Below are 11018 nucleotides of genomic sequence, written 5' to 3'. Positions count from 1 at the left end.
CAAGTAAGAGATAAATGATTTGCATGCATGTAATGACATATATGGCCTGTCCTATACTCTAAATTTCTGAGCCACATTCATGATTAGGTCAGTAGCAGACCGATAAAGCACAACCAATAAAGTTTTTGCATATTAGCATTCTGTCCCTGACAATGATTTAGGAGAGGTCCCTTATGTTCTTCCTGTCTGGGCCATCGGGAGCCTTTCTACCAGGAGCATAGAGTTCTTTCAGCACTGTTTGGTCAGCAGCACCAGCACTGGTGACAATATAGGAAGAACTCAAGGTTCACTGGGTTAGAAGTCTGTGCAGACAACAGTGGGTCAGTTTCCCCCTGCTCCCCTCTCCCCAGTTATGGTACCTCATCCTCATTTAGTTGTGACCTTGCTTTATTGCTTAGGGAGAAATTAGCAACATGTCATAGATAGGCCACTTAGAAAATAGCAAGCTCATAATAAATACAGCATGGGAAAAAAAATGACTGGCAGATAATGCCCTGCTGTGGGAACTGGGTGGATAGGGGACACATTCACTAGATTTGTGTGACAAGGAATGTAATTTTTATGATTTGTTTAAGGCAGAGATTTCCACATCTTCTTAAAAGAATAGGCAAAATGATAAAAAGAAATGTATGTTTTATGCTAGCACTATGAGGACACTTTGACATTTCTTTCCATTTTCTGACAGCTGTTTTTGCAAGGTTCTCTGTAACATTTCCATAAATCAGTAGTTGAGTATATAAAATTATGCAGTCTGTAAAATCACAGAAGACCTTTAGGTGACTAACTTCAATATTTTCAAAGTCTTTGTTTTATGTATTACAAATGTTAGTTTAGAATATCGGTTTACGGGGCACCTGGCTGGCTCAGTGGGTTAAAGCCTCTGCTTCGGCTCAGGTCATGATCCCAGAGTCCTGGCATAGAGCCCTGCGTCAGGCTCTCTGCTCAGTGGGGAGCCTGCTTCCTCCTCTCTCTCTCTCTGCCTGCCTCTCTGCCTACTTGTGATCTGTCTGTCAAATAAATAAATAAAAATCTTTAAAAAATAAAATAAAGAATATCAGTTTACATTATAAGCAGTCAACTTCCTGGTACTTTTGGCCTATTCCCTACATGGGTCAAACCTGCTCTCATGACCCCATCCCTGAGGATGCCAGGAAGTAAGGCAAAGATCTGCAAATCAGCTCCTTAGAATGTGCTGAGGGAATGTGGCTGGGCATTGAAGTAGCTTGGTATAGTAAGAAGTGCTCACATCCAAAAGATTTAAGAGGATTGGAATCTGTGTGATTTAGAGTCAAAGAACAGAGTAAGTTTAGTCAGCAAGAAGAGCAATGTGTAGACTCTAAGTCAAGTTTTGCCAGCACTGAGTATGTGATTTTAACAGGAAAATCAGAAATGCATGCCTGGGACTTGAGAACTGATTCAGGCAACTCATATACAACATAAGCAAGAGGACAAGTTGGGAACAGGAGAAAAAGCGACACCCATGAGGCAAAAAGCAAAGCAAAAAAAAAAAAAAAGAATAAGCTTAAAGTTTGAAGAAGAACCAGATGTTTAATGAAATGTTGTATTTATTGGCATTAAACAACAGCATTAGGATGCCTGGGTGGCTGTCGGTTAAGCGCCTGCCTTCGGCTCAGCACATGATCCTGAGGTCCTGGGACCACGTCCTACATCTGGCTCCCTGCTCAGTAAAGAGTCTGCTTCTCCCTCTAATTCTGCCTCTGACCATTGCTTGTGCTCTTTTTCTCAAATAAATAAAAATATTAAAAATATTTAAAAACTTGATGTTAGCATGATGTAAGTTTTACAATATTAGAATTTTTTATCCAAGGCAATTTGCTTTTCACATTAATTTGGAGATGTACCAAAAGCTCATGGAATATTTGGTTTTCCAGTAGTAAGTTTCATCCATAACTGATTTAGGGATGGCCAAATGAAGAAATGTACATGATAATATTTGCAAAAATAGATATACTTTCCCAAGACCTTAGTTTTCAAATATTGCTGAATAAATTCTTTGAACTTACAGGAACAACACCCTCAGGAAAACCTGAGAATGAATATCAAAAAACTTACATTAAAGCTAGGTTTTATTTTGGTTAATTCCTAGTGATTGAAAGCAAGAGATTTCATTGAAAAATAGTTTGTAACCTTAGTTATTTGTATCCACCATCCTATACCCCACTCTAGTCACTGGGTCCAAATGACTTTCCTTGCCTTTGTTCAATAGAAACGCTATTTCAAGATTCAGAATATTAATTCAGAAATATCCTGAAATCATACTGCCACTGAAAGGTTAGCCATTGATGGGATTGCAAGTATTGCTCTTCTAAATAGTGTCATGCTTAAGGTCTGGGAGTCTCATATTTGTGACTAGAGAAAATATGACGCAGTAGAAGCATGTCAGAAATGTCCTTGCAGGAGGAAAGACTGGAAGGTCCTTTTGGGGAGATTCTTCAGGTTTGTTATCTCTCACAGTGAACTGTTTTTCTTTTATTAGTTTGATGTTAAAGCTTCTGAAATCTAGATGTTAAATGAATTCAGTAGATGGTTTCTCATTTTCTCAATCTTAAAGCTTAAGACTTAATAAAGTGAAGGAGAGTTTCAGCTTTTAATGTTTGTGAGCCTTGTGTATGGGGTCTCAGAGAAACCATACTTCTACATTTACCAGAGTCAGCAAAACCTCAAAGCATGGCTCAGCTTCTGCCCAGAGTACACATTGTACATTTGCTTCATTAACAAATAACCTACGAAGAAACATTCCAAACACAAAGATAAGAGCCAAACCTCCTTAGTTCCTCTAAGATTGGAATCAAGCAGTCCTACACATACTACAAGCTTAAGATAAGGTCTGTAACTTTCTGCAAGGTCTTAGGTCATGATTTGTAACTCTTCATGTAAAAACCACATGTAACCCTGTACTAAATGGTCATTGCCCATAGCATTCTTCTTTGTGCAGACTGTGTGTCCTGGGTAGCTCTCCTAATGTGGGCGTAAATAAAACTCTTTTCCTTCTTCTTTAAAAAATTTTAAAGAGGGGCGCCTGGGTGGCTCAGTGGGTTAAAGCCTCTGCTTTCGGCTCAGGTCATGATCCCAGGGTCCTGGGATAGAGCCCTGCATCGGGCTCTCTGCTCAGCGGGGAGCCTGCTTCCTCCTCTCTCTCTGCCTGCCTCTCTGCCTACTTGTGATCTCTGTCTGTCAAATAAATAAATAAAATCTTTTAAATAAATAAATAAATAATTTTAAAGACGTGCTCATTTGCATTGAGAGACTACTTATCAGTAATGGAGAAAGAAATATTACTTTGATTTTCAGAGTTTTACCATTACTTACACACATTTTTTAATTAAAAGAGCTGTGTGGAGCATGTAACTTTTAAGGCACACATTGACGTAAAATTTATTCCATGGGAGCCAATCACAGAGTCTGCCTTTCTGACCAACTCCTGATCATTTTCATGCCATAAACTGGCAGAATACTTCATTACTGGGTCAAAAAACTTAAAACTCAAGATTTGATTTCTTACATGAGAAAAAAAAGAATATGCATGTGTGTGCACCCACACAAAAACTAGGAGTTATATCTAACCTTTCCATAGCAAATGTATCTTAAACACTTCCTTATAAATGCTAGAAAGCACTGAGTTTGTATCTATACAAGACTGAGAAACTTGGCAATGAATCAAAAGACTTTTCATTGCCTTGACTGACTGCATTCTTCACTTTTTAGCTAATTATTCAGGCATCATGAGCAGACATAGAGTCAGTATATGCTCCATATTTATGGGCAAATCCCAAATCTCAGAAATCAGGACTTTGAACAATGTCTTCAAACAATGTGCTTCCCCCTGAGATATATAAATTCCCAGGCTCTTTTTCACAAGTACATGGGTGGAGTAGAGTGAAACAGAGTATGCTATAAACTAAATTTTAGCTAAATTAAAAGTTAAATTAAATTAAAAGTTAAATTAAAAAGGAAAATTTTAAGCATTCCACTAAAACACCCACAAAACCCTTTGTAAGTCAATGTCTTTTTGCCCCTGAAAACAAAAAGTTTCCCTGCATAAGTAAAGAAGCTTTTTAACTTTAATCTAATCTATATATAAGTAATATATACATAAAGTTTGAAATGTGAAATAGTTCCGAGAGCTTAATAAAAACCTGAGTTTCTGCTAACACAGACATCTTTCCTCTCCTCCTCGGACCGTTGTACCAATCGACTGACCAGAGGTAACTATCCTCAAGTCTGTTTCCTATACCTTCTTATTTATTTACTTGTTACTAAATAATATTATCCATTGTTAATTTTGTGTCAATTTTTGATGGTATCCATTCATTTCTTATTTAGACAGGTAAAAATATTATTTTTAATTGAGGTAACATTGAAACACAATGTTACATTAGTTTCAGGTGTACAACATAGTGATTCAACAAGTCTGTTTGTTACACCATGCTCCCCACAAGTGTGGCTACCATCTGTCACCATACAACACTATTCCAACACCATCGGTTATATTCTCTATGCTGTGCTTTTTGTCCTCATGACTTAATTATTCCATAACTGGAAGCCTGTCCCTCCCACTCCCCTTCACCCATTTTGCCCATCCCCTACCCCAAAATATTATATTTCTTAAAATGTATCTTGCCTTCCACTTATTACCCACTATAATAATTTTTCAGCCTCTATTCAGTCATTCATTGTATTAGCACATGCTTCTAAATCAAATATTATAATTATGTTTCTATTCTGTCAATATTGGTGGTGGTGATGCTTTCCTGGCAGTTCTTTCCTTCTCCTTTACTTTCCTTTCCCTTCCTTTTTATTTGTATATTGCTTATTTTTTAAAAGATTTTATTTATTTATTTGACACAGAGAGAGAGAGATCACCAGTAGGCAGAGAGGCAGGCAGAGATAGAGGGGTAAGCAGGCTCCCTGCTGAGCAGAGAGCCCGATGTGGGGCTCAATCCCAGGACTCTGGGATCATGACCTGAGCTGAAGGCAGAGGCTTAAACCGACTGAGCCACCCAGGCACCCCTGTATATTGCTTATTTTTTAATCTTACGCTGTTTTATCCATCACCGTGTCCATCAGGGTCTAAAACACATTATTAGATTATATTTTCTGGGCTTATATTTTCAGTCCCAGTCTCACAAGTAACTATGCTGAATTTTGTTATTCTGTTATTCTGTTATTCTGTTTCCTTACTTTCAGCTCAGTTCTTCATCTCCGTGCTCCTTTTTGACCAGTTAGGATCTTTTCTGGTTAAACTTCTCTGGAGAATATACTCCCTTATTCTGATCATTTTTGAAATATCTAGTTGAGACTATTAGAACCTATTGTAAGAGAATTTTGAAACAAGTCAAGAAATGTAAACAATTCAATTAATCAATTTAGATGGATCAATTTCTCAAAAACCTGCTTGATATTCTGTGGGAGAGAATGGGAGGAATTTGTTGGACATGCTCAGTTGTATAAAATCATAACAACAATGATAGTATCTTTCTATTTTGTTCTAAAATGTACTACCAGACTTCAAGCTATACTATGAAGCTGTTATCATGAAGACAGTATGGTACTGGCCTAAAAAGAGACACATGGATCAATGGAACAGAATAGCCAGAAATGGACCCTCAACTCTGTGGTCAACTAATCTTTGACAAAGCAGGAAAGAATGTGCAATGGAAATAAGACAGTCTCTTCAACAAATGGTCTTGGGAAAATTGGACAGCCACATGCAGAGGAATGAAACTGGACCATTTTCTTACACAAGACACAAAAACAGACTCAAAAGGGATGAAAGACCTCATTGTGAGACAGGAATCCAACAAAATCCTAGAGTAGAACACAGGCAACAACCTCTGTGACCTTGGCAGCAGTAACTTCTCACTAGACACATCTCCAAAGGCAAGGGAAGCAAGGGCAAAAACGAATTATTGGGACTTCATCAAGGTAAAAAGCTTTTGCACAGCAAAGGAAACAGACAACAAAACCAAAAAACAACTGACAGAATGGGAGAAGATATTTGCAAATGGCATATCAAGTAAAGGGCTAGTGTCCAAAATCTGTAATGAACTTACCAAACTCAATATGCAAATAACAAATCCAATCAAGAAATAGGCAGAAGACATGAACAGACATTTCTTCAAAGAAGACATCCAGATGGCCAACAGACACATGAAGAAGTGTTCAAAATCACTCGGCATCAGGGGAATACAAATCAAAGCCACAATGAGATACCACCTCACACCAGTCAGAATGGCTAGAATTAATAAGTCAGGAAATGACTGATGTTGGCGAGGATGTGGAGAAAGGGGAAGGTTGGTGGGAACAGATATTTTACCTCTTTTGTTATATTTATTACTAGGTATTTTATGGTTTCTTGTGCAATTGTAAATGGAACCGATTCCTTGATTTCTCTTTCTTCTGCTTCATTATTGGTGTATAGACATGCAACAGATTTCTGTACATTGATTTTGTAACCTGCAACTTTGCTGAGTTCATGTATCAGTTCTAGCAAACTTTTGGTACCGTGTTTGGGTTTTCTACACAGAGTATCATGTCGTCTGCAAACAGTGAAAGTTTTACTTCTTCCTGCCTATCGGGATGCCTTTTATTTCTTTGTATTGTCTGATTGCTGACGTTAGTACTTCCAGCACTGAGTGGACATCCCTGGCTTGTTCCTGACCTTAGAGGAACAGCTCTCAGTTTGTCCCCATTGAGGATGATATTAGTTGTCTTTCATATATGGTCTTTATGATTTTGAGGTATGTTCCCTCTATCTCTAGTTTTTGAGGGTTTTGAGGTATGTTCCCTCTATCTCTAGTTTTTGAGGGTTTTTATCAAGAATGGATGCTGTACTTTGCCAAATACTTTTTCTGTACCTATTGAGAGGATCATATGGTTCTTATCCTTTCTTTTATTAATGTGGCGTATTTTGTTGACACAGACAGGGGGAAGGCAGGAATCTGATAGACACCCAGGACAAAGGAAGGGAGATAGTTCGCTCTTCTGTGAGGGATTTCCAGACAGTAGCAGGGGTGAACTCCCCTCTCCAGGGATGAGGGAAAGGGCTGGCACCATTTTTCTCTGAACCCTCCCTTCTGTCAGCACAGACTGACTTGAGTGAGCAGAACAGCACCAGCACCGCTTCTTACCTCAAGCCCCACCCCACTGTGCTCTGCAGGTGTTTATTAAACATTGATGAATACCCAACTTTTGTAGCAACATGGACAGGATTGGAAGAGATTATGCTGAGTGAAATAAGTCAAGCAGAGAGAGTCAGTTATCATATGGTTTCACTTATTTGTGGAGCATAACAAATAACATGGAGGACATGGGGAGATGGAGAGGAGAAGGGAGTTGAGGGAAATTAGAAGGGGAGGTGAACCATGAGAGACTATGGACTCTGAAAAACAATCTGAGGGTTTTGAAGTGGCAGGGGGGGTGGGAGGTTGGGGGAACCAGGTGGTGGGTATTAGAGAGGGCACGGATTGCATGGAGCACTGGGTGTGGTGCAAAAACAATGAATACTGTAACGCTGAAAAGAAATAAAAAATTAAAAATATATATATATTGGGTGCCTGAGAATCAGCAGGGTCTTTGTCTGGTTTTGGTCAAGATAATGCTAGCCTCATAGAATGGGTTTGGAAGTTGTCCTTCCATTTCTATTGTTTGGAACAGTTTGAGAAGACTAGGTATTAACTCTTTAAATATTTGGTAGAATTGCCCTGGGAGGCTTTCTGGCCCTGGACTTTTGTTTGTTGGGAGATTTTTAATTACTGATTCCATGCCTTTACTGCTTATGGGTCATTCAAATTTTCTATTTCTTCCTGTTTCTGTTTTGGTAGTTTGTATGTTTCTAGGAATTTATCCATTCCTTCCAGATTGCTCAATTTGTTGGCCTCCACTTTTTCATAATATTCTCTTATCACTGTTTGTATTTCTGTGGTGCTGGTGGTGATCTCTCCTCTCTGATTCATGACTTTACTCACTTGGGTACTTTCTCTTTTCTTTTTAATAATTCTAGTTAGCGGTTTTCAATATTATTAATTCTTGCAAAGAATCTACTCTTAGTCTTATTCATCTGGTCTGGTTTCTTTTCTGACAATATAAACATAATCTTGTCCTCCTCATGCTCTGCTCAGAATGTGTTATTCCTTTGAAATTTTTCTAAGATACCAATCTCATATCTATGAAGTTGAGTGACATGGTTTCAAAATTATTGACAAAGAAAACTGTTTATCTTTCAACTTCCTTCAAAAACCACTTTATGTCTTCAATTATCAAATCTATCGGAGAGACTATATTATACACAACCGGGTAAGATTGATTAGTCATCAGGTAACTGATAGACTCATCAAATTCATCTCCTATCTGATCAGAACTGCATTCAAACCTAATTAAAGGTATTGGCCTGCCATATTATTCTTTTAAAATATGAAAATGAAGAGTAAACTAATCATCATATTCATACTTCGGAAATCTATGAGGTTGCCTAAACACCAGGTTAGATATACCTAGGGAGAAATTGGCTCTGCCTATGACATAATAAATGAAAGGGGAGAAAGGTAATATTAAGTTCTGTGTAACACAAGTGTTTTCAAGTTTTATAAAATTAAATAAACAAAAATTGAGAGAGGACTAAAGGGATGGTGGGATTATTTGATTTGTATCAATAGTAATATAACAATGTTATAATTTTAACTAATATGGAAAAATAACAATAAAGTAAAATTTTCTGAAAGGAAGTTCCAGAACCTTACTTGAACATAATTTCTTATGTTCTACAACTTTTAACACTTTAATTATGAGGGGGTTTTTCTCCTAATTTAACCGTATTTCTTCTTTAGCAATCTCTAAAAAAAATCTTTTTGTATAGTCTATGGAAAGTAGAAGGATATATTGAAATTTAGGTGCTTAATTTGACTCTCTGGCAAGCCACATACTCTAAATTTGTTAAAGTAATGGGGAAAAAAAGTATCATACTCACCCTAGGTACTCACCTTGTCATTTTTCTGGCACGCCACATAATCCCTGTTAGATTGCTCTTCTTCTCTAAAATCAATTTTTAAAAATGAGTGTGACACTTGCCTTCTAACTTTTAGAAAGCTGTGGTAATGTTATGGAATACAAATCATTTCTTCAATATATAAAAAATGAAAATGTCTAGATGTATAAACCTATAATGATAATTTGTAATGTTTGAATAGGTCAAAACTTGGAGGAAACTTGTGTCTAGCATCATTCTGAAACAAAGGCCAAAGCCTCAGGAAATATAATTAAAAACAGAATCTCCTGAGGGGACAGAAAGAAACTACACTTACAAGTTCTCTAAAGTCACTTCTCTAAGAAAACGGAGAGAGAAGAAATCTTTTCCCTTATTTTCCACAGGGAGAATTAAACCTCTTATCTTCAATGTGTATCTACCTTCCTACATCCCACCAGGCCATAACAAATTCACAAAGGTCCTGTGGAATATTTAACAGGCTTTAAGTTTATTTTTTTAGTAATCTCTACAAAGTAGGGCATGAACTTGTGACCCCAAGGTCAAGAGCCAAACACAGCAATACTCAATATCCACTGTAATCTATACAAACTGCTAACGTAAGGTTATCAAAATCTTAACATTTGACTGCACTTATATTCCTTGAGATGATGTCATATATTTGCAGAAGTGTGTTTTCAGCAACCACTATGATAAAAAGCAAGGACCTATGAAAATCAGTGTAGGGTAGGAAAAAGGGCTGACCGTGTCCAATCTGATTCAAAGATTTGAAAAGTTTTGCCATGTTCAAAAGTTGTACACATTAATAATTGTGATTAACAATGAAACAAAAATATGTTTTCTTTCCATTGATGTGTTGTTTCTTTCAAGTAACTATTAAATTTTTAAGAAATAAATATTTTTTAAATTCTTGGACCTATGTAGTTAGTTAACCCCCATTGCTAGTCCCTTCTTTGGATCTAGGTGTGCCAGGAAAAAAATTACTGAGACACTTAAGTTTGTTGTAAACTAAGAAAGTATGGGAACCCCTGGACCAATACTTAATTTCCGAAAAACTACTGTGCAATATAGGAATGTGGTAGACTCACCTCAGGCTGTAGCCCATATTTTCATAACTTTAATGATAGAAAAATATTTGCTCCCACCCACTGAAGGTTAAGGGCATAGTCCTTAAAATGAGAATGCTTCTGAGACAGACTTTTTATCTAGGACAGTTCTGAGATGGCACCAGATTTAGATTTAGTTTCCTCTCCCCATCCCCAGAATCCAGGGACGTCTTGTCATAGGAATTATAGGAATTATTATTATAATGGGAATAAATATTATTCACAGTTATGTGAGCATGAGAATGAATTAATGAAAAAATTGCTTTCCACCAAAATGGAAGCATCCATTCAACAGAGGGCCAGACTTTCTGGGCCTACCAAGTCCCTGAAAACTGGGAAAATAGTGACAAAACATCCTTCATCAGTTAAAAATTATTAATATATAAGTCCAGCAGGTGTGTATTGCTGGAGAAGATACGACATTATCTTCAACTAGATAAGCATAGCCTATTGCATCTCTATTCTACAAGGTTTCACATGTGTAGATTGTGTATTTGCAGTGTAGCTCATTATCTAGGCATTAAAGAGAAAAGAAGAAAAAGGCAAAAAGAAGTTAACCTGTATGCCACTGCATGCGTCTGTGTTCTCTTATAAATACTGGATTCGTGAACCATTGCCAATGAAGGTCATTCACTTTAACTGGAATGAAACACAATAGCAATGTAATTTTCTTAATCTCCTGTATGACTTTCCTTCCACGCATTACATTTCCATCCCTCATTTCTTTTGTCTCATTGCATGTCTTCTATTATAGTGGCTTTAATATGCTTACTCCCCAGTCTCTTACTGGCCCACATTCAAACCATTGACTGTAGGTAATTAGCTTTAGTGTGTCTGAGCCTCTGTTATCTCTGCCTGCTCTGTTCACAGCAGCCTTTTATGAGTATTCTTCTTATATTGGAATTTAAGAG

Source organism: Mustela erminea, chromosome 3 (genome assembly GCF_009829155.1).
Source record: "Mustela erminea isolate mMusErm1 chromosome 3, mMusErm1.Pri, whole genome shotgun sequence".
In the NCBI taxonomy this organism is placed as follows: domain Eukaryota; kingdom Metazoa; phylum Chordata; class Mammalia; order Carnivora; family Mustelidae; genus Mustela; species Mustela erminea.
The sequence above is the reverse complement of the archived record's forward strand: the minus strand, read 5'-3'. Positions refer to the sequence as shown.